The sequence below is a fragment of the Pantherophis guttatus genome, chromosome 2, assembly GCF_059756535.1.
Source record: "Pantherophis guttatus breed Tessera chromosome 2, ASM5975653v1, whole genome shotgun sequence".
NCBI lineage: Eukaryota > Metazoa > Chordata > Lepidosauria > Squamata > Colubridae > Pantherophis > Pantherophis guttatus.
The window spans coordinates 143,757,007-143,777,995 of NC_142064.1; the positions used below are offsets into that span (position 1 = coordinate 143,757,007).

Genomic DNA, 20,989 nt, shown 5'->3' on the forward strand with positions numbered 1-20,989 from the left:
CCAAAATTTGACAGAATATTGGGTGTAGATCCATGTATGCGCAAATGTTGATATGTATGTCTTAACCCTCAGACAGGGGCTTCGGGTCTCCAGTATTGTGAATGAATTTCTCTCAGTTCTGAACAATAAAACAATAATTTTGCTCCTGCTCCCCCAGGGAGATCATTGTCTCTCCTGCTAAGCTGTGAGGAAATAGGCCTGCCGCCTGCCCCTATTAGATATGTATGTACATACTGTATGCATTTAGAATTTCCCTAAGGAGATCTACCCATCCTCGGAGGTCAAATAGGATAGGCAAGCTCCTGTGTCCTTCCTCCAAATATTGTCATCTGATGGGAGCTAGAAAGCGTGCTTTTTCCAGGGCGATCTCTACCCTATGGAACGCTCTGCCCCTTGAAGCAGAGGCTATACTCCTTCACAGTGCTTCACAGACCTCTCTAAGTGGTTTACAGAGTTAGCCTATTGCCCCCAACTATCTGGGTCCTCATTTTACCCACCTCGGAAAGATGGAAGGCTGAGTCAACCTTGAGCCAGTAAGACTCAAACTGTTGGCAGTCGGCAGAGTCAGCCTGCAATACTGCATTCTAACCAATGCGCCACCAAACTCTTATGGTACAATAGCATAGATTGGCCCCAGGTTTTTCATTGTTTCTAATGTTTTATGTTTCAGCTGGTTGTGTTTTGTAGTTTTAAAAATGATTTTATTTTTAAATCTTTCTTTGGGACAACCCAGGGTTGGCTGAAAGAAGGGCAGTTATATTAATGTTTCAAATGAATAAATATGTAAATCTATATGTGTTGATTTAAAAAAAAAAAGGCAAAGAATAAGCCCCTTCTGTGGTTGGAAATGATAAATGCTGAAATGGAATCGCCAAGTGATTTTTTCCCCCACTAAAGTTTTGAATTATTTCTCAATGATTGCATACTGAAGATATGACTGCATATACCCTGAAGGTACGAACATAACCAAGACAAGTCTGACAGGCTTTCTCGGATCCCTTTCCCAGGAAATGGGCTTGGCTTGACTGCACTGTGAGTTAAAACAGATTTGTAGACTAAGCCGCACAAGTATTTCAGAAGAACTAGACAATGACAAATGCAGTGCTTGGAGGGCCATTCTTAAGTGGCCAAGATGGGAGATGAGATGCTTGTTTGTGAAAATGGATGAGTGAAGGACCAGGTGTATTCTGCTCCTTTAGTTCGATCTTATAGAAAGATTCTGCTGCCAGTTTCAGCTGGATCGTTCTTTCAGCACCATGGATTTTATCTCAATGGGCAAGGTAGAGTAATTACAACACAAGTTGCTTTATTTACCTTGAGCATAAGCAAGATGAGAGCTATCTTAACACTAGTTGACAATTGTTGTAAGGTTTGCCAGGCAATTTCAGATTCTATTAATGCTTTTTTTTTTTTAATTTATGCCCTTTGCAATGATGTTATTTTGCTTTATCTTGTATTACATCTCACGAATAAATACCCTGTTGTATTTATTTGCACCTCAACACTGGATTTCTGTTGTTTTCAATAGCTCATTTGATGTTGCGAATGTAATTTAGTATGAATAAAACATTTTATTCATTAAAATATATCATTTGGATTTTCACATTTGCTTTTTTATCTACTCAGACCTACTGGAATTTAGAAAGCATCTGTTGGTGCTGATGTTAACATAGCTTTATGATGTAATAAATAAATGCTATAGATTTCTGCTTATTTTTTTAAAATTGACCCCTGACGATACAGTAACTTTGGGATTCTAAGAGAATAAGAATCCCAAAGAACATGTAACTAAAGCTTTCTATCCAAAATATATAACCTATTTCTAATTTATGAAACTGTTTCTAAAAGATAAAAAATACCCTCTCCCCCAAAGCCTGAATTCTCAAACTAGACATAGTAGCATGATTAACAAACTGAACAGAAAAAGAGTGAATGGAGTAGAAGAGAAGAAACCAAGAAATGCATAGACTGAGAGCAAAAAAGGAAAGGAGTGTGTGTGTGTGTGTGTGTGTGTGTGTGTGTGTGTGTGTTTGTGTATGTGTGTTTGTATTTGTATTTGTAGGAAAAATAGAGGAAATGAAAAGAGATTTCCAAGCATGGTATCAACAGGGATCATTTCTATGCAGGCAGTTCTCGCTTAGCAACCGCAGTTGAGACTGGCAACTCTGTTGCCAAGCAACATGGTTGTAAAATGAAATATGTGATCACACTCAACTTACGATGGCAGTTTGTCAGTCCTGGCTATGTTCGCTAAGCGAATCCCCCGTGATTGCTAAACGCAATGTCATAACTGCAACTTGCGATCTCTTGCTGGCTTCCCTATTCACTTTGCTTGTCGGAGGCTGGCTGTGGAGGTTGCAGGTGGTGATCCCCTGACTCTGGGATGCTGCAATGGCCAAAAACTTTGAGGATGGGTCAGGTCTCCTTACTCAGCACTGTCATAACTTTGAATGGTTCCCAAAACAATGCCCATTCAATTTTAGTACTGCAGGGGGGGAAATGCATGTACTATTGCAATTTCCCCAGGTTAGATTTAATATTTTCTGCTCTTCCACAAAAAGACAATAGGTCTATATTGTTAATAGAAGGTAAAACACAATAGGTTTGTTTTATTACCCTGAAGCACTGGCTTTGTCTGCTTCTTGTGAAAAACACTGGGGTCCCCATCTATTAACATACATTAAACTATGAGCATGTTAGAGTCTCAAGCATTAGTCTTTAGTCTCAACCCTTTACGGCATGGGTCGAGGGTATCTGAGGAGCTGTCTCACCCTGCTGGGAGTAGTCTGTCTCCAGGCCACCCATCATTTTTGTTTTTAGCTTTTCTATTTAAGTTGCCTAATTTTATCTGGCTTCTATTACCTTTTTTTTTTTTTTACTTTTTATTATATTGTAAACCATCCAGAGGGACGTGGTGGCTCAGTGGCTAAGATGCTAAGCTTGTTGATCGAAAGGTCGGCAGTTCAGCAGTTCGAATCCCTAGCGCCGCGTAATGGGGTGAGCTCCCATTACTTGTCCCCGCTTCTGACAACCTAGCAGTTCGAAAGCACGTAAAAAATGCAAGTGGAAAAAATAGGGGCCACCTTTGGTGGGAAGGTAACGGCATTTCATGTGCCTTTGGCATTTAGTCATGCCAGCCACATGACCACGGAGACGTCTTTGGACAAAGCTGGCTCTTCGGCATTGAAATGGAGATGAGCACCACCCCTTGGAGTCGGGGATGACTAGCACATATGTGCAAGGGAAACCTTTACCTTTACCTTTACCTTTAAGCCATCCAGAGTCACCTTAGCATAGTGGCATAAAAATTTGATAAATAAGTAAATAAATAAATAATAAATAAATAAATAGTCTTGAAGAGTCCTTATTCAATTCTACATAGGCTGCTGGGATTCTTCTCAAACTTATTCCCATTGTCTTTCTATATCCTGAGTTTCTCTATTTAGTTCCATTATTTATTAACTCCTCCATGCTGACATTTCATCATCAGGAACCCAGTTCTATAGCTACTTCTCGTGTTCTCAACTGAGGAAGAGAGACAATGGATCATTGGCCCCATCAGTGGTCATTTTATGGGAATAGAGACTTGGTGTGAGACTTCCTTTGTTTATTTTAACTGATCATTCCAGTTTGTTGGAGCTTTGATTCAACACAAGAACCAAATTCAGAGGTATATCCACCTTATAAAGCCTGATTAGCTACACAGACTCAAAGGCCCATGGTGCCTATGTCCAAGCATAAGACAGATAGATTTAAATCATTTTTAGAGTTAAGGAAGAAAGAAACCGAATGTTTAAAAATAATTAGAAGTTTAAATTTGTGGCAAGTCAAAAGGCCTTGATGATCTCCCTTGAGATTGTGCCCAGAATCTCAACCTGTGTGAAAAAGATATACCAGGCAGATAGATTTATGAGATTTTGATATTTCTGCCAACTCATCCTTCACTAGCCAGCTACCCAAATCACGTATCAAGGTCTAATCTTTTTCTTCCAAGTCATTATACTCATAAGTGTCAAATATTCAGAGCCAATCTTGCAATTCAAACGTGAAGCAGCAAATTCTCGGAGTGAGAATACCAAAGATGTGGGGTGCACAGTGTGGTTTGCCACCTCTTCTGGGGTAGTACATGAATTGTGTTTTACTAGAATAAAGTGGCAGACTAGCTCACCTGTTGCTCATATGAATGGGGATATATTCACATGTGCACACATTCTCCCATCACTTCCGCAGCCCGGTTCCAAAATACTCAAGGCCCAGTAGTGGGCTGCGGCACAGGGTTGGGGACTCCATGGCTACGAAAATATTTCATAGCCATGATACTTAATTTGGGGGGGGGGGCTTAAATTGAACATGTAATACCAAGTAATACTAAGTCAGAGATGGCTTCAACACCACCATGTCAACTCTGAAGCTGACCTGGATAAAGCCATTTTTTTCCCCTGCCTCATAGTTGCCATGAACTTTGAAAAGGAGAAGGGAGGGAGGAAGGAGATAGATTGGCTACCAGTCAAAACAAAAAGTTTTCTTGTGAGAACCAAGGTCATCCCAACAGATGGCAGAGGAGTGACCAAGCAGCCTCCCAGCTACCTTCATTGGACAATGTGATCGGTGACACCTGGGGTGGGAATATTTGCTCTTTTCATTAGGAGAAAAACCGCAGGAACCTTTAGAGTTGGTTTTCACTAGCTGTGCTGATATGATGTGTACAATAAACATGTTCTTTGGGAAATCTACCTGTCTCAGAGTTCTGCTTTTGGTGGAACCCTGACATACCATGCACCGTACCATGTGTCTGTCAGTGCAGAAAGACAGGAGGAAGAAGCTACAAATTTAAATCTCAAGGTTATAAAAGTTACTTGCATCTTCTTGCTGGGAGGGGTCAATCAACTCTTCTGTTTGGCTTCATCCTTGTCTTCTGAAAAAAAAAAAAAAAAGGAAACCTCTGTCAATCTTCTGCCAAGTCAAACTGAAAAGCCGACAAAGTATTAAGAGTCAGGAGATCTGTGAGTCATTGCCAAGCCTTGGATTGGTATAGTAGGTTATCCTGAACAATATAAGGGCATATGAATAATATTGATTTTTTTTAAAAAAAAACAAAACAAAGCACTGATTTTTGAGGTATCTTTTATTCTTCGTTTTTTAAAAAAAATTTCCTGGGTTTTTCTTGAAAAAGTAAGACTCTTTAAAATTATAGATAGGCTATCATAGAATAGTAAAGCAATAGTTTCTCCAATAAGTTAGTATCATTTCATGCATAACTGATACTGAATAACTGTCTCATTATAATTGCTTTCACACCTTAATGCCTTTCGTATTGTATTACTTATCAGTTTAATTTTCATATCACCTCAGCCAGTGCACACCTTTCCAATTATATCAGTGGGATTGTGCTCTTTGTCCTGTGCTGCAAAATGCTACATAATAATTAAAAGCAATCATTTATGGGAAATAATATAGCAAATTATTTCTCAGATAAGGCTTAGCAAGTTTCTATTATTCTCAAGTACGCGGGAATTAAACCCTGCCGTATCATTTTGAAATACGGAATAGTATAACAAGTTTCTCAAAAATCACAGCACCAAAGACCATGCCGTAGAAAGAAGAGACGAAATATAAACAGAACAGCCTGAAGTCCTATTAATCTACTTGGCTTTAGCTCACATTATCTCATAAGTGGTCTGCAGATGCCTCCTGTGGCTGCTGTCAGTAAGGGAGTTAGAAAGAATCCCAGTCTGCTTTTTCCTACCTGGAAATTGTTATTCAGTCGTAAATTGCTACTGCTGCTTTCTTTGACTTAAAAGAGATAATAAGAGAGCAGCGGTCTCATATACTTCGGTACCATCAGGGAGAATAAAGCATAGCGAAATCTACTTTTCAAAATAAAACTTGAACAAATTACTTTGCCATAGGGTGTAGGCTCAGCATAAAGCAGCATTCGATTTTGCCCCGTTTATTCAAATTGCTATTGATGAAGCAGACTAAGGAGAGCAACAGTAGACTGGGTTTTTCGGTCTCAAACATAGCCAATTGCATTGCATGGCATTGCCACGCTTTTCTCCCTCCTCCTCTCGTTGCCTGAACCAAGGAATAAGTAAAAATGTGTGTTTGAGATGCAAAAGGAGCAGGATTTTTAGTTTTGTTTTTTTGGAGTCAGTTGATACACATGGATCTGTGTCTGTGGCTGGGTTAGGCTACAAGCTGCAGACATACATGGTTGCAACTCCTATTTGTGACAGCTCTTTGTGTCCTAATTCTAGAGTTAAGGAAGGTCTTTACGGAGGCTGATAGCAAAGTTTTTCTTTCTATCTCAAACATTTGGGCCATTAGCCTCTTTCAGGCATGCCAGCACACCCTCTCTGTTGATTAATGGTGGTCCTTTAGTGTTTTTCATCATCTTCCAGTGGTTACCATGCATTTTTAGTACAGGTAGTCCTTGGCCATCCCAAAAGTGCTTTTTCAGGAGGCAACTGGGCTTTCTTGTTTTTTCTTTGAAGACGTTTTGTTTCTCATCCAAGAAAGTGCAGGAATAGACTTTTGGGGGAAATCAAATATTATACTAATGAAGTCATTCTACCTATGGGGTAGGGCTCTGACATCAGAAGTTTTAAAACTCCTCCTATGTGAGCCTTTTTTTGGAGGGGGGGTGTTCCTTTCTATTTCCTTTTGCATTTTCATTTTTCCAATGATAGTGGTCCGGTTGGAACCCATTCTCTTCCTGATATACCCTGTTTTCCCCAAAATAAAACATCCCCTGATAATAAGCCCAATTGGGCTTTTGAGCGCATGGCAATAAGGCCAAGCGCTTATTTTCAGGGTTCAAAAAATATAAGATTGGGTCTTATTTTCAGGAAAACACAGCAGTTGTCAGAGTTCCAAGTAACAGCCCAGATGAAATCAAAACTCCAAGAGGCTTCCTCAAAGTATAGATTTATTAGGCACTGCTGGTGAAAACCCAACTCTGAAGCTCCCCAGGTTTTCTCCACCCAACTCAAATCCAAAGTTCTTCTCTCCCCCTCCCCCCATTGCACACAACCATCACATGCCCCAATCACATGCCCCAGGCCCCAGGCCCAAAGCCAGATGACTCCAATCCACGCTCTGCCAGGTGCTGGTGAGAGTGTCCTTGGCTCCCAGAAGGAAGAATGTTATTTTGGCTACATATTTCCCCAGCTATCTCTACTCCCCCCCCCCTCTTTCCCACAGCTCTATCCAGCCTCTCTGTGGCAACCCTGAAGACATTCCAAGATGGCTCCAGGGTTGACAATAGTATTCTGACACCACAGAGGAGAAACTCTACATCTCAAAGCCCAGACATAAAAGTTAAAGCAGGACCCATGCAAATGGGTGCAGGTTTAAAAGCCTAAACTGGCATGTTCCAGCTGGAACTGGAACTGGAAAATTCAGTTGGGATGAACAAGAAATAAGAGCCGTATATTTTTGTTTCATTTTGGCAGCATTTCCTTGGAACAAATCATATCAATTATTTTAGGAATAATAATTGGGAAAAAATTTAAATATCTGCGCTGGATGGTTATAATACTAGTAACAAATATTTTGAACTCAAATGTTTTGCACTCATCTAAAAACAGATGTAATATCTTCTTACTGCTTGGTCTCAATAATATTGCACAACAGTGATATTTTCAAAGCCAGGACCCATTATCATAGAGTCTGTTGTGGATACTACTAGAGTACAATATGCATGGCTGGACCAGATGCTTGCATAGATCAGGTCCCAAGCAGTGGTGGGTTGCTCCCGGTTCTGTCCGGTTCTTTAGAACCAGTAGTAATAGCAGTGGGAGGCTCCGCCCACCCACTGGACATCATAAATTACGATCTGCACGTGTGCAGAAACTTCTGCGCATTCACGCGTGGCCCCGTTGCGAACCAGTAGTAAAGGTAAGTAGAACCCATTCCTGGTCCCAAGTATCCAAAATGGTTAAGTTGAGAGAAGACACTCCTAGCCTCAACCTCCACATGTCCTTCCGGGAACGCCCACTCAAAAAAACCCTCAGACAGCGAACCCTATTGTTTCACCAGAACTAACTATATTCTCCTACTTCCATAGCTATATCCATTATCTGTTTCATCTTCAACTACTGCTACTCCATCAATTACAAAACAAGTAGTCCGGGCACCTCTTAAAGTAATCCATGACTTCAATGGGAGTTGCAGGAGGAAAACAGAGAGAATTAGATGTCATCAGCTTTTCCGACAACACAATCATTTGCCTGGTGATTCCTCCCAAAATTTCAGTGTAGTAGTTGAGAATCATTCACATACTTGGGCCACAGGATTAAAAGTCCTGCCTCATCCTCAGAGACAGCTGTTTTTTAAAAACTACGGGAGTTTTGCTGTAGAGCAGGGGAGTCAAACTCAAGGCCCGCAGGCCAGATCTTGCCCACAGGATGCTTAGATCTGGCCCGCGGGGCCAACCTGGAAACAGTGAAGGACCAGGCCGCAATGCCTCTGCCAGTGAAAATGGAGCTCACGAGGGCCGCAAGCAGCCTTTCCAAGCTCTATTTTCACTGGCAGAGGGTTGCAGGAAGCCATCGCAGCGATCAGGAGCCCGTTTTCGCTGGCAGAGTGCTCAGGCCACCACAGGCGCCCCTGACACAAGTGACATTGAGCTTGCCACACCCACCCTGGCCACACCCACTCTGCCCCCTCGAGGTCAAACACAATCATGATTTAGCCCTCAATGAAATTGAGTTTGACACCCCTGCTGTAGAGTCTAATTCTAGAAAAATGCCATGGTACTGAAAGCCCCTGAGAAGTCAAAGAGAATTAAGAGTTCTGCTCCTGAACTAAATATGCATTTTTTCTTATTTCATTTTTATGTATTAAATTTATATGCCACCCATCTCAGGTGACTCTTCCTCTTCCAGTACATTTTTCATATTGTAATAATTGGATACTAAGGTTATCTATAACCTTATAGGTTAAACAATTCCCCCTCTCCCCTGAAAATAAATGTTCTCCAGCATACTTCAATAACCAGGATGGGCAGAATGTTCATAGGTTCAGGTTGCACAACCTAAGAAAATCTGTAACAGAAAATTGTAGCATTGTAGTTGCTTTCATCTCTGATTCTGTTAGAAATGTGAAGTTCAAAGCGCTACCGTGCAACACTGCAATTTTAAGTGAAAAATGTACTAGAAGTTGGTCTTCAAGGGCTTGCTTTATTTTGCATTAATCGTCAGCATGGGGTGATTTTCTCCAGTATTTCTGGAGAAAATGAAGCACAAAAATCTTCATTTGGAAATGAAATACATATAGTTTGAAATGTGCTACATTATTCCAGGTTTTCTGCAAAAATCCCAGTTTTTTACACATTTCTTTCCTAGGGCTTTCAAATTATTCCATGGATCTTTCTATACAGTCTTAATCAAAGAAATGTAGTTGGGGGAGATTTTTAAAATATGCTTTCCCAGTTATTATTTTTTTTCTGAGTAGAGCTTCCTTCTTTAAATATTTTAAGAATGCAAACTGTATAGTTCCTCTAATAATTACTCAATTAATCAGTTGATAGCGTGTCCATGAACTGATGCAGATGCTATTAATCAACATCAGGTTAATATATCTGCATGTTCTTCCCTTGTGCTGAATACACTTTGCTTTCTGAAGGGAAACGATATCACACAAGCCGCAATTCACCAGGCATTAAACCCCCGTGTGCCTGTTGTGGTTTTTCCTTTTGCAAAAGATCACAGGGTGGGTTTCTGAGACCTGTGGCAAATTTCCCATTGCACAAGATTCCCATACAAAGTTGATGTAAATCAGAATGAGGTAGGCATTTCCCTGAACTCCTTGGTTCACTGAATGGTGAATCCTCTTTCCTTCTGCTGTCAGTAGTGTTAGCTGATGCATGAGATGACGTCCCCAATGTTTGAGGTAAATTGTATTAGACTGCATGTCTAAGGCGTAGGAAATTCTTCGGGAAAGAATTTATTTTTTTAGCAAGCACAGTATGCCACCAACCAGTAAAATTAAAAACACCATTAAACAAAGGTTATAACAATTGTTAAAATAAAAATGGAAACAAATACAGCTAATTAAGATGAGCAATTGATCCGGATAAAACCATCTTCAAATTAAGGGCCCTTTTTAAAAGCTGATAAGGATGTATCAGCAAAAGAGGAAAAAAGCTACTTGTTAACAGAAAAAAGGAAAATGCAGGTTGGGGTCCTCTTCCTAGCAGCTTGAGGATGGGCTGAGGACAATATATGTTCTTGCCCTCTTGCAATAGTGCATGGCCTATCCTCACTTAGGAAGCCTCCTCAGATGATCTCTGTAAATGGGAGGTTCACATAGAAAGAAACATGTGTTCAAATAGCCTGCACTTAAGGCAGGGGTGTCAAACTTGCAGCCCGCGGGTCAGATGTGTCACACTCTAGCCATGCCCGCTCCTGGTTTAGCGAAGGGGAAAAAAGTTGTGATACATCATGTGATAACATGAGTTTGACACCCTTGACTTACGGCATGCAGTGCTGGTGCTGGACTGAGGCATAAGCTACATCTTAGAGCTTCACAAACCTACAGGGCCTCACAACATTTGAGAATCTTTATTTTCTGATTTTGAAAATGAGTTCATTTACTGATTACTGTTCCTGATTACTTATTGTATAAATATTCATGTGCTTTAAAATTATTTTTAAAGTTATATTTAAGCATTGTTTCTAGGATAGACTTATGAGAAAGTTGAATATTTACTAATCCGTAAATGCATTCATTTGAAAATAATTTGTATTATTCACTTTAAATAACCTGCCAATAAATAATTTAAAGACACACACACATTCAATTTTTTGGTGGTGACCCAATGTCCTCTTTTGGAGTGCACGGTAGACCTTCTGGGATAGCTTTTTAACAACAAACCTCCAAGCTTCACCTGAAGTTTCTAGACTACAAAGACAGTCCCCACATAAGTGTATCTTCATTGTCACATTTGTAATTTATTGTCAGGCTTCCTGTCAGACTGGAAGCAGTTTATACAAGAACAAATTTTTAAGAACTCTGATTTATAATATTTATTAGAAAGAGGATTACAATTATGACCCAAGAATTCCTACAAATATTCTACTTTCAATTGTATGTATGTATGTATGTATGTATGTATGTATGTATGTATGTATGTATTTCTCTTTAGCCAGGTTCTTCCTACGTAAACCAAGATTTTTACGCAGCCCTAGTTCAGTGAAATCACAATCCACTAGTTTCTAGGCTTTTTTTCTGGCAGCCAGCAAACACTCTGCTGCCCATTATGGGCTGCGTAAAAATCTTGGTTTACGTAGGAAGAACCTGGCTAAAGAGAAATACACATAAAGCCTACAAAAAGGAAAGAAAACAAATCTATCTATCTATCTATCTATCTATCTATCTATCTATCTATCTATCATCTATCATCTATCATCTATCTATCTATCTATCTATCTATCTATCTATCTATCTATCTATCTATCTATCTATCTATCAGGGGTGAAATGCTCCCGGTTCGGACCGGATCGCCTGATCCGGTAGCGATGACAGTGGATGGTTCAGAGAAGTGGTAGCAAAAATTCCTGCACGCCCCGCCCCCCCAATGCTCAGCTGAGTCACACGATCATCAGAGGCTTTTTTTTTTTTTACTTTTAAAGCATTTTTTCTACAACCTCTTCCAACGAAAAAATGCTTTTAAAAGTAAAAAAAAAAGTGCCTCTGATGATCCCGTGACTCAGCTGGGATCCTCAGAGGCTTTTCAAAGCAACTTTTTTCCTGCAACTTCTTGGCCGAAGAGGTGGTAAAAAAAATGCTTTGAAAAGTCTTTGATGATCCCAGCTGAGTTGCCTGATCGGCAGAGAGGCTTTTCAAAGCATTTTTTAAAAAGCCTCTCTGACAATTCCAGCTGAGTTGCCTGATCGCCAGAGGCTTTTCAAACCATTAGAAAAAATGCTTTGAAAAGTTAAAAAAAAAAAAAACATTGGCCACACCCACCCAGTCACATTACCCCCCTCCACCAAGCCACACCCACAGAACCGGTAGTAACACATTTTACATTTCACCTCTGATTATATATATATATATATATATATATATATATATATATATATGTAGGTCTTTGGTTATTCGGGTCTTCTCCCATGTAAAATTGGAAGTGTCTTGGCGACGTTTCGACGAAGTCTCATTCGTCATCTTCAGGTTGGTGTTCTCGGCTTCGTGCTTCCAGGAGCAATGTGAGATCGCAGCTGTCTCTTCCTTTTAACTGCTAGTGGGGGTGTGAGCTGATTGGGTGGGAACTTGGCTGTGTTCTGATTGGGTAGAGGTGTGTTCTGATTGGTTAGGGGCTTGGCTGTGCTCTGATTGAAGCCAAACAACAGCAACACAGCTCACCAGCTCAAATCCCCCTGCTACTCAGACTAACCCAAGCACAACCAAGCCCCCACCTAAACAGAACACACACCCAGCCAATCAGAGCACAGCCAACCCCCCATCCAATCACCATAATCACCTGCATCTTTCATTCAATTGCAATTTCTTTTAACACATTCATTTCATTTCTTGTTGCATCAGCAAAACTGAAAAAGCCCTCAACCATTTTACTAATACCCAAATAGATTAGGAAAGACATGTAAGGATTCTGGGAGGTCTGAGCAGATGCAAGTTTAAGCAGGTGCCATTTTTCTTTTCTTTTCTTTTTTTTCTTCTTCTTAAATGGTAAGATCACCAATAGGTTGAAATGCTGGCCTAATGCAGACAATGAAGTGGGATGGACTTAAAAGGTATTTCATCCATCCCCAGACATAATTATTCTTATTGAATATGATTGAGGCAAACAAGCAAAAATTACGTTTCTTCATTCTTTGATGCCAGTGTTTGTGAACATAACCTAAGAATTGGACTGAAAATGTAAATATCTATGGAGATTCTCAGTCATCCAGGTCATGGTTGTCTCAAAGGTGCTTTTTTCAAGAGGCAACTGGACTTTCTGGTTTTTCTTTGAAGACATTTCTCTTCTCATCCAAGAAGCTTCTTCAGATCTGACTGGTCATTTGCATTCTTTTCTGTGGTGTCTGCTGAACACCCTTCGAATGGAGAATGGACGGATTTCCAGAAAAATTGCAGACTACAGGAACCATTTGTGCTTCAGTTTGAGAGGCAAACAGCACAAAAAAAGAATGCAAATGACCAGCAAGGGGTATAAATCCTTCCATTCCCCACCATCCAGTCAGACCTGAAGAAGCTTCTTGGATGAGAAGCGAAATATCTTCAAAGAAAAACCAGAAAGTTCCGTTGCCTCTTGAAAAAGCATCTTTGGGATGACTGAAAGTGTAGATAGTCCTGGACTTACAACTGATCATTTGAAGATCATTCAAAGACCTCTCCTGAGCTACTTATGACCCATGATGACTGCACACTCGCTCATAGTTAAACGATCACATTTTGGGTTCTTGCCAACTGACTCAGTGATTAGCACTGAGCCATTTTCTTGTGTTTACAACTGGTCTCCAACAAATAATCTCCATTGGGGAAAATCGATTCACATAATGACTGCCACACTTATTAACAACTATTGTAAAAAATGGTTGCAACGTTGTACCCAGTGCCTGATGCCTTAACAACTTGTAACTGTAATTCCGGGCTCAGTTATGATCATAAGTCAAGGACTACCTCAATTTGCCTGTTCTCAGTTGGCATAAAGGTGTTTGAAATATCTTTGCTCACATTTCCTGTGGTTTTGAAAATTATGTAAGACCTGTTCATATGCAAATAATATACGATTATTATGAAAGTACTGCTGGTTAAAATACATACCATTTTTCAGAGAAGGGAAAATGGAGTCATTCAAGATCTCTCCTTTTCTGTAGTTTGGGTAAAGAGTCTGTAAAACAATACATTTGTGTTTGCACACATGCCCAGTCTTATCCAATAATAAATGTTCTTTTCTCTGTGTTTTATTATGCTATTTTTGTAGGTAGAAGATAAGCAGATAAATGTTTTAGGGAAAAGTGGGTGGTTTTACACACAGAGGGTTACTTCCGGGGGGGGGGGGGGTCAGTAGCATTTAATCCATTTTCTCAAACTTTTTTTAAGTACAGCAAATTGTTCAGAGAACTGAGTAAGAGCTGAAAACCTGTTAGATGTTTTTGTGCCAGCCATGGCAGTTTCCTAAAAGGCCACCAGATGGGAGCAAAGAGGTACCTTTGATCCCACTCGTGGGTCATGGGGCTCCGGCCCCTTCACACCCATTGGTAAGGGAGAGGTCAGGCGCCCCTATAAAAAACCCCTGCACAGGGGGTGCCCCCCAGCTCTTGTTCTAGCTCCCTTTGAGACTGATCCATGGGCTCAATCCAAACTTGGATGCCTCCATGCTAGGGAACTCATTTTATTTACTTCATCTTTAAATAAAGCTTTTGTTAGATGTAAATGCCTTATTCTCTAATGTGTAAATAGTGTATATAAGAACATCAAGAGTTAATTTATTCTATGGTCCCTAATGTATTCATGACTCATAACCCATCTTCATGACTCCACCCCCTATGTATATAAGGAGCTCCTCTCCACAAGCTCCCTGCTTCTATCTATGAATATTCAGCGAATATAGAATGCCTTTGTGTAAATAAAAGGAGTTATATTTGAACTCTTAATTCTTTAATAATTTATTGAGTCTGATCCAGAAAATATCGCAACAATCTGGTAGCAGAGGATGGTTGGATTGACTCAATAAGAACATAAACATGTCTAAAAGAAATAGACCCAATACCAGGGCATACAGCAAAGAAATGGAAGAAGATCAAGAAATAATAAATGAATCCACAAACGCAATTTCGAGAGAACCTGAAGAATATACATCAGAAGATGAGGAAATAACAAATGAAGACGATGAACAAGAAGAAGACGAAATAGAAAACAACGAACTCAGGTCAGAAATACTAAAAATCTTAAAGAGCCAAAAGAGTGATGAGAATCTTGTCGCGGAACTCCAAAATGTTCTAAGAAACAACGGAGCAGCGAGAGAGGAGCACATCACTACTAAAAAATCAAAAGACTTAAAAATAGCAAGTGATATGCTTACAGAAAAGAATACAACGAAGAGGGAGAGCAGCGATCCCGCGCGAAATTTTGAATGGCAGCCATCTTGGTTCCAACTGACTCCCAAGATGAACGAAACTGAACCAATCAGAAAGCTAGATTCGAAATATTTGGCGCGAAAAGCCCTACTCGATATAGAAAATAAAAAAGAAAAAACACATACTTCAGAAGAATCAGAAACAGAGAATGAAGAAGACCCATTAGACGTACAAGTAAAATCAGCAATGAAAACGCTTTTCGCTGCATTTGGGCCAAAATTAAAAATCACCAGGGAATCGCAGAAGAAGCAAGCGAACAAACCGATGCCTCGAGACTTGCACGCCTCCACCCCAACTTCAAGAGCGACGACGCCAGAGCCCAGGGAACCTTGCCGATTCCTTCCTACTCCAAAAACAGAAGCAAGCGACATATCCAGAAAGAGAAAGAAAAGGACGATCGCAGTTACCAGGACACCAAAAACCGAGCCAGAGACCGACTCATCGGGAGAGGAGCCGAACGAGCAAGCGGCAATGGAGAGAACCTTCCACGACGGAGTCAAGAGCAGAATGAGCAGTGCGCATGCGCGAAGTCAGGAAAACAATCCGGGAAGATTTGAATTCGTAAAGAAACCACACAGACTCGTTGCTGACATCCCTACACCATTCTGCGAATTTCTACACTTGCAAGACCACGAACTGCCTCAGGTTGTAAGTAATGGTCAAAATAACACAGGAAACTTGCCTAGTGACTTCCCAAAGTTAAGAATTGATGGTATTAATCTACAAGAATGGTACCAGCAGCTTCAGGTTATTTTCATGAAAGAGAACTTATTATTTTTTATCACTAATCCTCCAAGAAGACCTTGGACTTTAAAAATAGATAGATTACACCATAGAGCCTTTTTTCTAATAATAGCCAGCATATCTCCTGCAATGTATTATAGCATCAAATCTAATCTGACTGTTTCAGAAATTGTTCAATATATGTTTAATTTATTCCACAGTGACAGTGTAGCCACTACAACAAGGATGTCCAAGGAATTCTTTTCATCTAGAGTAAAACCAGGGGTTTCTATAAGTGAGCATTTAATATGTTTAAACAAAATAAGGGCTGAACTGCATTTAAGGGGAGAAGTTATTTCAGACCAAACAATGAAAAGTGTTATTATTAACTCTCTTGACCCATCATGGGATAATTTCATGTCACATCTTGATACCATTAACTTAGGATATTTGTCAATAGAAAGTCTATCCAACAAATTGATAGCTGAAGACAATTCGAGAAAAAATCGATCTAACAATCACTCAGAACTTAGACCTGTTAGGAAAGTAGCTTTCCAAGAAAAATATAATGAAACATATAGATGCCATAATTGTGGGTCCAAAGAACATAACAGAAGAGATTGTCCCAGATTCTCAAAAGAAAGGCACAGACCAGAATACATGAACAAACACAATCATAGACAGTCTTCTATAGAAAGGCATAGATATAGAAGCCCACCAAATTATAGAGAAAATAGAGGGGGCAGAGAAAACTTAAGAGATAAAAAATCTGGTTCACTAAATGGATTAAATAAACATGACAATACAAAATCCCAACAAAATGAAAATAATAATTGGCTCATCGATTCTGGGGCTACAAATCATACCACTAACAATAAAGATATACTGTCTTCTTTTACAGAAGATAAATTTGTAATAAAAGTAGCCAATCAAGAAAAGGTTCAAGTACTAGGCAGAGGAAATGTGATTTTATCTGGTTTAGGAAAAATAGAGGGGGTATTGTTAATACCCGAAATACCTCATAACATATTGAGTGCCATAAAACTAAGTAAAGACTCTGATATCAATATAACTTTCTCAAAGGGAGAAGCATTCCTAGAGAAAAACAAAAATAAAATAGGCACTGTGATAATTAAAGGGGGCTTGCCCTACCTCATAACAAAAGAAGAATGGTTACATAATATTGATTCAAATGTTAAAGAATGTATGGAAATAGATGATGAAAATGTTAGCAATAGTGACAATGATGATTGTATGATACCACATGATCAGAATGACGTACCCAACATAAAGAAACCAAAGATAGGTAAACCAATCCATGATGAGTGTGCTCACATCTTACATAGGAAGTTAGGCCATGCCAGTTTTCCTGTAGTACAAAAAATGACTGAACACGCAGAAGGTGTCAAAATAAAAAATTGTGAGAATTATTTGGAATGCTCAGTATGTAAGTCTACAAAACTAAAAACTAGCCCTAGACCAAAAAAATCTGTCAGATCAACTAACAAAATTTTTGATTTAGTACACATGGACCTAGTAGGACCACTTACTCCATCAATCACATATAGGAAACGTTATTTTCTAACAATAGTGGATGATTATAGTCGTTATGGTTTTGTTTACACATTGAAACATAAAGATGAGACTTTTCAAAAATTTAAGGAATTTTATAAGCGCATAGAAACACAGCATAATATTAGAATAAAGCAAATTATGACAGATAGAGGATGTGAATTTATGTCTAGAGAATTCTCTCAATGGCTAAAGGATAGAGGAATGCTACATTACACTTCCAGTCCATTTTCTGCATTCCAGAACGGAATTGCAGAAAGGAAAAATTCCACACTACAAACTATGATTAGATGTACATTAGAGGATGCTGGCTTAAGTAAACAATTTTGGTCAGAGGCATTACACTATTCAAATTATACACAAAATAGAACCTGGTCCAGTATTATAAATAAAACACCATACGAAGTAATGTATAATAGAAAACCAAAATTAGCACATATGCATATTTTTGGGGTCACTGCAGACGTACACATACCCAAACAATTGAGAAGAAAGGGAGAAAATGTATCCAGGAGACTTAGATTCATGGGATACGAAACTGGTACAAAAGGATATAGATTCATTGATGGCAATAATAAATTTATAGTTTCCAGAACAGCCGTGTTCCATGAACAGGCCAACTGGTCTAAATTACATTTAAATGAAATATTTCCTAATCAACACATAGAAACAAAATATCACAAGGAAGGAACTGTAGATAAACAAAGTACAAACAAGCATGAAAATAAGACCAAAACCTGGACAAATAGCCAGTACAAAATAAAAACTGATACACTAACAAAAAAGGAAGCAAGATACATGCATGACAACAATAGTAAACCAGAAAGAACAATTAGGAACAACAGGAACAAAATGCCAGACAAATATAAAGATTACGTAATGAATGTAAATAATGAACCAATAACACCCAATACATACGAAGAAGTACTAAAACTTCCTCGTGAAGAAAAAGAGAAATGGGAACTAGCCATGAAAAAGGAAATGGAAAGTTTAAAAGGATTAAATGTATTCACTCCCACAATCGCACCTAAAGACAAAACTGTTATTGGTACTAGGTGGATATATAAAATTAAAAATTTGGAAGGAGGCAATAATCTGTACAAAGCTAGATTAGTTGCCCAAGGCTACGCACAAAAATACCCAGAGGACTATACAGACACATATTCTCCTACTGTGAGGACAGAGAGTGTCAAAACAGCTTTGGTGGTAGCATCAGCACTTAACCTTGATGTATTTCAATATGATATACAAACTGCATACCTACATGCAGAGTTAGATAAAGAAATCTATGTAAGGGCCCCTCACAGCCAATACACAAATAAAAATGAAACTTGGTTGTTAAACAAAAGCTTATATGGATTGAAACAATCCGGTAAAAGATGGTATGATTGTTTGGTAAAGGTGCTCAAGACTATGGGTTTTAGCGCCACATCTGCTGATAATTGTTTTTTTGTCAAAAGGGATAATGACTGTATAGAATTTGTATTAATTTATGTAGACGATATTTTATATATTGGAAAACACAAAGAAAGTAGAGAAATCTTTGTGAACAAGTTGAATGAACACTTTTCCCTAAAGTCTTTGGGTAAGGTAAATAAATATCTTGGTGTACAGATCAGCAAAACAAAAAAGGGTTTCCAACTTACTCAAAAAGACAAAATTGTAGAACTTCTAAACAAATGTAATTTAAATAATGCTAAGACATATGATACTCCCATGCAGACTGACTTCCTCAGAAATACTGATGAATCATCTCCTGAATTTAAGGACAACACATTTTATAGATCAATCATAGGTTCACTCCTTTACATATCTAATTGGACTAGGCCAGATATAGCTTTACCACTTAATTTACTGTCCAGATATGTCAGTAAACCAACAATGTATCATTGGGAAGCTGTCAAAAGGATTTTGAGATACCTGAAAGGCACTTTAGATTTTTGTCTTATGTTAGAACCAAATGATAACAAGGAACCAAAACTCATATGTTATGCAGATGCGGATTGGGCAGGAGACACATCTTGCAGAAAAAGTACATCAGGTTATATTTTCTTTTTAAATGATTGTCCAATTTATTGGTATACCGGCAAACAAGAACTGGTATCTACTTCAACTACAGAAGCAGAATATGTCTGTTTATCTAAATCTGCTAATAACCTTGTGTGGTTTAATGACTTAATTTCAGAAGTTTGGAAGAAACCTATTTTACCTTTTATCATAAATGAGGATAACAAAGCAGCTATTGAAATCTCCAGATCTGATGCTATTGGACAAAGGTCCAGACATATAGATATTAAGTTTAAACATGTAAGACAATTATCCCAAGACGGTTTTATAAAAGCTGTACATTGTGATACTTCTGAACAGATAGCTGATATTTTAACAAAGCCTTTACCATCCAAACAACATAAATATTTAACTTCTAAATTGCATGTATTGTATTGTCCTGAATCTGAATGTAATTGATATTGTATAAATAATCGGCATTTAGAGGGGGATTTGTTAGATGTAAATGCCTTATTCTCTAATGTGTAAATAGTGTATATAAGAACATCAAGAGTTAATTTATTCTATGGTCCCTAATGTATTCATGACTCATAACCCATCTTCATGACTCCACCCCCTATGTATATAAGGAGCTCCTCTCCACAAGCTCCCTGCTTCTATCTATGAATATTCAGCGAATATAGAATGCCTTTGTGTAAATAAAAGGAGTTATATTTGAACTCTTAATTCTTTAATAATTTATTGAGTCTGATCCAGAAAATATCGCAACAGCTTTAACTGTTTGCATCCCTGCATGCTGCCTTTCCTTGGAAGCGCCCCAACGAACCATCAACCTTGTGAGGGGTCACAAAACCTACCAAATTTTGACTCAGGAGGAAATTAATTCCTAACAGAGGAATAGAAGTCTTTCTTTAATTAAGCCATTGAAGTTGCTCCCCCTCCCCCCCCCTTTTTTTGCAAATATTTATGATCTCTTTTACAAAGGCCTCATACCCTAGTAGTCTTATTCCACCATGTGCATTTTGTTTTAAGCAAGTATTTAATAACATTGGTAATCATTTATAATGCTGGTTTACAGGAACATAAAACCATGCCTCATTGTTCTTTTCATGGGCTTCAGAGGACATCTAAGGAGAGTTCATATTTGCAATGATGTACAATGGGAGCTGTTTCCAGGTTAATAGTCATTACAAGTATGTCAGGTTTCATATCACTTTGTGCAGATTTTGCAATAGTTTATATTTGTAGTTTAACATTAAGACCGGCTATCCTTATATAATGTTCTCCAGAAGCCTTGAAACTACAACCTCGGTAATTTTCAACTAGAATACAATACAGAGAATGGTATAGGAGAGATGGATCTGTTTGTTGTGATGGTGGTGGTTGTTAATCAGTCTTTCAGCACAAGTAAAATAACTCATGTGTTTAAAGCCCAGAAATTGCATAAATAAAAGCTGAGAAATTTAATCAAGGTATAGTATCCTGCATCTGATTGGTTTTGTAAAATGCAGTGTCAAGCGCTGGGAAATTCAGGCAGTTCAAATGTGTATAAAGATTTATTGCAAGCTTAAGTTTTCTAC

General features: G+C 38.7%; 1 protein-coding gene across 1 annotated transcript in view; it reads left to right on the forward strand.

Annotated features, from left to right (window-relative positions):
- Nucleotides 1-1,012: 1,012 nt before the first annotated feature.
- Nucleotides 1,013-20,989, forward strand: part of ANKFN1 (ankyrin repeat and fibronectin type III domain containing 1) — a 171,293-nt gene continuing 151,316 nt past the window's right edge. Inside the window, exon 1 of the mRNA XM_034412490.3 lies at nt 1,013-1,280. The gene's annotated coding sequence lies outside the window, so the exon portion shown is untranslated. The remainder of the gene's footprint in view (nt 1,281-20,989) is intronic.